The following is a 6,491-nucleotide window of genomic DNA, read 5'->3' on the forward strand; positions in this document are numbered from 1 at the left end:
GGCCAGTCTTCTGCTAGCTGAGTTGCACAGGGAGTTTTAATAAAACAGGAGAATTAATTAAACTACCCGCTATGATTTTGCCCATTTACAGGTCTATAAAAACGTCTGCACTAAAATTATTAAATATTGACTCAAATTAGGCCAGGTTTTCCCTACACCTTCATGCTTCATGGTTGCGATGCTGGCCGTGATGCTCTTGTCACACTGAGAAAGATGGCCAATAACAATTTTTATTTCTTGTGTTCATTCTTTGAGAGCATGACTAAATAATATCCATAATTATGCAATATGTAGTTAACTAACCTATATAAAACCGCAGGATTATCCAAATGTTATAACCTTAGACATTTCCAGAAAATGTCTGCTTGTCATGGTGGCACCTTAAATAAAATATAAGATCATGCCAATGATCAGGCATGCATATGTGGATCAAAGCCTTTCTGAGACACTTACGCGTACAAAGAAACTTCCTCACATCAAACTGGAGCAACTAATGTGAACTTTCTCTCGGTGCTTTATGTGGAAGTTTTAGACATGCTCCATTTTCCGCGCAGCTATTTTGAATGAACATTTATTCAACCGAGTCCTCAGTTTCAGCTGGAACCTTACCTGTAATGCTAGAAGATTGCAGGGCAGACGTGTCCATTTAGATTGTTGCACACAAAAGGCCGTGTCAGTCACCCATTTACCCGAAGTCCATTTCAGTCTGCGGAAGCAGAGAAGCGTCTTCAGCGCGGGAAGAGCCTCTGCTGCCTCCGAGACTACAGCGCTGGAAACAAAGGAAGCTTCACCAAGCGGGACAAGCAATTGATGTCGTGCAGCTCTGTATTTAATATAGTTCTGTGTTTGACACAATTCGAAAAATACATTTTTCGTTAGCTGAGTTCCAATGAACAAGACCACAAACATATAAATCACCGGTGAAAATGATTTATGGTAATTACAAGAATGATATATGCAGACATTATTTGCCTGTTTCAGTATATAAATATGTACTGAAACAACAATTTAACAAATGAAATTTCAAAATTTATAAACAGCCTCATTCTTTATTTCATTTGTTGTTAGCTTGTAGCATAAATGGATACCAGACCATTGGTTTTCTTGTGAAAAACCAGATGAGTACATTTTGTTTTAACTGCTCATTTGGTATTTAAAAATGTGTTTTCAGCATGTGAACGCACATAAACCGAATGAAAGAGAATTCGATCTACTTTGATGTTATATTCAGTTTAGTTTTGCAAAGAATTGTTCAGTAAGACATAAAAAAGTAAAACATATAGTTTTTGGAATATCATGTCAAAAGTAAACATGGCTAAAATGTAACAGAAATGTATGGTGTTATAGAAACAATTATTGATGTTAAAAAATAGATTTAAAGGTGCAATTTATTCTGCTGATTGTGAATTTTATTTTTTGTTATCTTTAAATGGTTGAATTATTGTAGGATAGCACCACGAATTGAATGTCCTACAGTATAAGCATGACTTTTAAGAACTGATTAAAAATTAAACGGTGCACCAATAAAAATGAAATCAAGATATTCTGCAATCTTTTAAAAGGGATGCTAAAAACTGATTAATAATGACTTTTTAAAGTGCCGCATTTAACACGCTGATAGCCGCGCTGCTAGCACAGTTCATTGCCTATTTGTAATATATATTTTTTAAATGTACACAATGTAATGTCTGTAAGTCCCTTGCAAGTTCAGATGAGTAATAAATCATTCAGAATAGGGCCCCTAGTGGGAACGCAGATAGCAGCAACTCCCCAGCGAACGAAGGATTCTGCCCAACATCATAAGGCATAAGATAGAGTAAGACAATAAAAACGAGCGGGTGACCTTGCACGGATGGATAGTCTCTTCCGAGACCCGTCTGTTCCAGAGTTCCCAGTGAAGCCCGTCTACGGACACCATTATCTTTTTGAACGACATCTGAGTGTGCAGCGAAATAATACTGTGAACTAAATTCTCACATTGCCGGCGCTGCGAGCTCATCTCCGTGCAGGAGAGCAGCAGCTGCGGCATGAAGGGGTGCAGATAGCGCGTGAGCTATAGCATGAGTCACGCGCTAACCTTCGTCATTCTCTATAGCGTGGTCTGCTGAGATTATGTAACACATCTTAAAGCCAAGGTACGTCGTTGAAAAAATAAATAAATATGAAAGTCTGCAATGAAGATGAGTGAAATATTTGATGACGGAAATGCACTGTATTCATCTCAAAGATATAATCCCTTCACCTAATTTTGAATAGGGTGCTGAAAAGAAAGCAAATTTAAAATGCATATTCCTTTTCATGGAGAAATATTCTACATAATACACCATAGACGTAAAGGGGAAAACATATTTTCTGATTATTCCATGGGCACGACTGTCTGATTTTTGATGCTTTTAATCATCGCAGGTATACTTTGCAGAGTATGAAGAATTTACTTGATAAAATGACATTTCTAATGAAAATGGACAATCATTATTACAATTGTCTGCTTTAATATACTTAAACATAATGATACTAGAAGTGCTAAATATAAGTTTAAAGTTTGAACTGCCCAGAATCTAAGCAAGGCAGGTGACATAAGCACTAAGAAATAACACTTCTAACTAGCGGTTTTATTTGGAGTTTCCCACTTTATATGCTGAATTGCATGTTTAGCCAAGATGCAGCTTCTCAAACAGTAGCCGAAAACATTGAGCCCCGTGTAACGCTTCATGTTGTAATCAAAGAACTTTTGAGAAAACAAGCATTAAACTAACCGCAAAATATATCTAATAAATCAGTCACCTATTACAGCAATAATAATAATCAAATTATCAACAGGCACCAAGCATCTTAAAGTTTGATGAAGTTGTGGAGACACGCTCAGGAACCTGAATAAGGTGCTGTTCTGCCCTCTGGGTTCGATCAAGATGCATGTGAAGCAGGCCCTCAGGGCCAATCTGAACACTGACTGAATGATTGCTGTAATTACTGCAGTCACTTAGTGAAAAGGACTCTTAAACCTAATAAAAATACTGTAGACATCTTCTGTGAGAAAAAAAAATAATGATTGAAGACATTTATATGCCTGTTTTGTCACAGAAATGAAAGAGAATTAGAGGCATTTAAATCAAAGCCCTTATATTCTCAAAAAAGGACAAAAATAAGTACGGTTGTCATGGAAGCAAATCCAGAAAATAAAAATAAAACAAATCCCATTTGTTTTTAATATGACTGACTGATCTAATTGCAAATGTATTTCTATGTCGATTATTTCTAATAGCAATGAAGCCAGTTTTAAACTGGGATGGAGTGTGAACAAAAATTTAACGAGTTACTAATTCCTGATAATGGATTTTCTGTTTGTTATCATAACATTACCTGTCTTCAGACAAAAATGTTACCACATACTCTAGATCTATTTATATGTAATAATAATATTTATATGTAATGGTAATGTCCTGCCCCGATCGTCCGCTCCTTCCGGGTGCCGCGCCCCCTCGTTAACCCCGTGTGGATCCCCCGTCTTCATCAGCTGTTTCCTGTGAACCTCATTAGTCCAATGTATGTCCGCGTTTCAGTTTTTTCCCCAGTCCGGTCATTGTATTGTCTGTCTACGTTTTGGCTTAAATTATGCACCGTTAAACCCCGTATTCCCTGATTTACAGTCCCCGCTCGTGCTTCGCTGGATCAATGCACGACAGGTAATATATTCATGTGTATTTTGCAGTGATAATGTGCTGTTTATCAAAAAGAAAAGTTTGTGGTGTGTGTTTTGAAAGCATTAATGTTTACATCAAGATTATTATTTAGGGAGTTTTTAGGTAGTATTGTAAATAAATCTGCATGAACTCTCGCCTGACCAAATGCATCCTCGGCTGTTAATGCTTACTGTGGTTCACCATTTGGAATTGCTAGTGGTTTGACGCACTGAATACGTTTAAAACAAATTCACTTTCCCAATCCATGTAAAACAACCAAACAAAATAGATGCAGAATCAGGCCAGCTTATTGCGTGCTGCTGTCTGTCGTGTTTTTCCTGATTTATACCGTAGACCCGCAGGTGGTGTTCTCACGTTACACACAGAGCTTATTCTGACAACCACATCGTCTGATTCTGCAAAGGAAATTGGTCACTAAAACAGGACCTACTGACTAACAGAGACTTAAACAATGTGCGGTGACAGAGGGAGAAAGGCTTATTTCTGACGGTCGGAAAAAATAGATCAGGGCCAGTTATGTTTTGTCACATAAAACGACACAAACATTGTATCAACATGATAATGTCAACAGAGGTGTGAAAGAATATAAGTCAAGAAAGATGAACTTCCAATGAGCCACTTCCGCTGCCATCGTGACGATTCCCTAGTTCCTTCCCACAGCCCATCAGCCGTGATTTCCCACCTATACATAAAAACAGCCGTTTTAAAACAGCAGTTCGGGTTAAGTGCCTTTTCTCCTGGGCGCTTGAGCGGGACACATTCTTAGAACTTCAGACTATGGATCGTGTCTTCACCCTCGACTCGCAGAAGGAAATATTCCCATCGGTACTGATGTCTTCATAACAGGAGTGATACCTGATCACGAAGTCAGTGGATACCTTTCTCTTTCAAGTGGGGGGAAAAATATCAGAAATCCCTTGTTGCAGATCAGCATCGGCGGATGAGGAGGCCTAGGAATGATTCCCTGGCTAAAGCAGGGGGAGACGTACGAACTGCATAAAGCTACATAATCTGGTAAATCACCCTGCATCAACAGCTACATGCTAGTGTCTAAGGACTCAGTGATGTGGAATCCAGTAATAAAATGATATACTCGCATAGTTTTAAGTATGACTTTGTCCAATGAATTTTCTGCCCTGTCTTTGGGGATGCAAGGATGTATAAGTATGAATTATTCATTAAAATGTGATCATTTTTCAATTGTGTATATAGGTGAAGTCATGTAAGTAATGTTATATTCATTGTCTGTCATCCCAAGTACGGTGCCCGCTGCCCTGTTCTCTGCTCTTCCTGGGCCCAGCTCCGCACTCACCACAGCCCGGTACTGGATCAGTGGTTATGATGGATGAGTGGTTGGACAAACTCAACGGTGAGCAAATAAAATGTGATAGCAAGGTTAAGACTATACATGTCATCAGTCACAGAACTGTGTATAATGCGCTTACGAAACGAGGGTTTATATTTGTGCAAATGCAATCTGACATGATGTAGGACATTTTTGTTTAAGCTATGCAGGCAAAATCATAAAGCTGTATTTAAATATATTATGCTCCCACTTTTATAATTATTACAGGTTACTTTGCTTCAATAATTCTCTGAAAACGGATTAATCTCAGCAAAAGTCAAATTAATAACAGCTAGTGGTCATGACTAACATTTGACCGTTCAGGTTTATCATTTAGTGCATTGATTATAGCTGTGAAAGTACATTCCCACTACGTAGCTGCTCTGCATTTCAAGCCTCTGATCAATGCTGTAGGATCTCTCTCAGCAGCGGCCCGGGAAGCGCCCCAACACACTTCCTTGCATTTCAGAGCCGGAGTCGTTTATTGAATCTTTCTGTAATTCATAATGCGCTTGATCTTTACAAGTCCTGAACTTGAAAGGCATCTGTTGCCTTCACAGGAAAGTCCCAGGCCTGTGAAATGCTCTGCCGATTTCACTTTGAAAGCAAGAGGACTGAACAAAGATACACGATACGAGAAATTCAGCACTGAGTGAAAAATGATTTTAGGACCCTATATGGCTGAAAAAAAGGCTGAGTGATGTTGCAAGTTAGTTATTTTTAATGTATGCAGATAAAGTCTTATTTAATATTTACCTTGGTGACAATATCCTCAATGTTCATTCACGTGCACCTGGACTACTGGGAGGTGTGGCTTTTCTGAGGGCCTGTTTCAGCTGAGGACCCTGGGCTTCAGTCCAGGTAAAACATTGCATTAAAGTGCCCCAGCTCATCTGCAAGCACTCAAGAATTCAAAAGCTTTATTACACAAACACACATACTGGCTTGCACACCTACATGCCGAAAACCTACTATAATGATGAAGAGCAATAAATAGCAAAAATCGAAATAGTGAGAACATTACTGTTCATACAGTGTACATAACATACACTATACATATGATATACGACCGAAACTCAACAGCTGTTATACGTATGGCACAGTGGTGCAGGGCTGAGCACTATTGCTTCACACATCTGGGACCAGGGTTCGAGTCTCTGCCGTTCTAGAATTTGAATGTTCTACCCTGTCTCATTGTGGGTTTTCACAGTCCATTTTGCACCAAATTTAACATATGCTGTGGTTAATTGGAGTTACCAAATTGCCTGTAGGTGTGTGAGTGTGCCCTGTGATGGGTTGGTGTCCCGTGTGTGTGTGTGTGTGTGTGTGTGTATATATATGTGTATATATGTGTATGTGTATATATATGTATGTGTATATGTGTGTATATATATATGTGTGTATATATATATATATATATGTGTGTGTGTGTGTATATATATATA

At 38.6% G+C, this 6,491-nt stretch overlaps 1 long non-coding RNA gene across 2 annotated transcripts; it reads left to right on the forward strand.

Annotated features, from left to right (window-relative positions):
- Positions 1–3,547: 3,547 nt before the first annotated feature.
- On the forward strand, positions 3,548–6,391 carry LOC125747933 (uncharacterized). 2 transcript variants are annotated; one of them, XR_007399405.1, is made up of 4 exons: positions 3,548–3,683; positions 4,548–4,715; positions 4,960–5,070; positions 5,607–6,391. It is a non-coding gene; the product is annotated as an uncharacterized LOC125747933 (long non-coding RNA). The 2 variants fall into 2 exon arrangements; XR_007399404.1 differs by lacking the exon at positions 5,607–6,391 and having other exon boundaries at positions 4,960–5,526.
- The last annotated feature ends 100 nt before the right edge of the window (positions 6,392–6,491 follow it).

This window comes from Brienomyrus brachyistius, chromosome 8 (genome assembly GCF_023856365.1).
Source record: "Brienomyrus brachyistius isolate T26 chromosome 8, BBRACH_0.4, whole genome shotgun sequence".
Lineage (NCBI taxonomy): Eukaryota > Metazoa > Chordata > Actinopteri > Osteoglossiformes > Mormyridae > Brienomyrus > Brienomyrus brachyistius.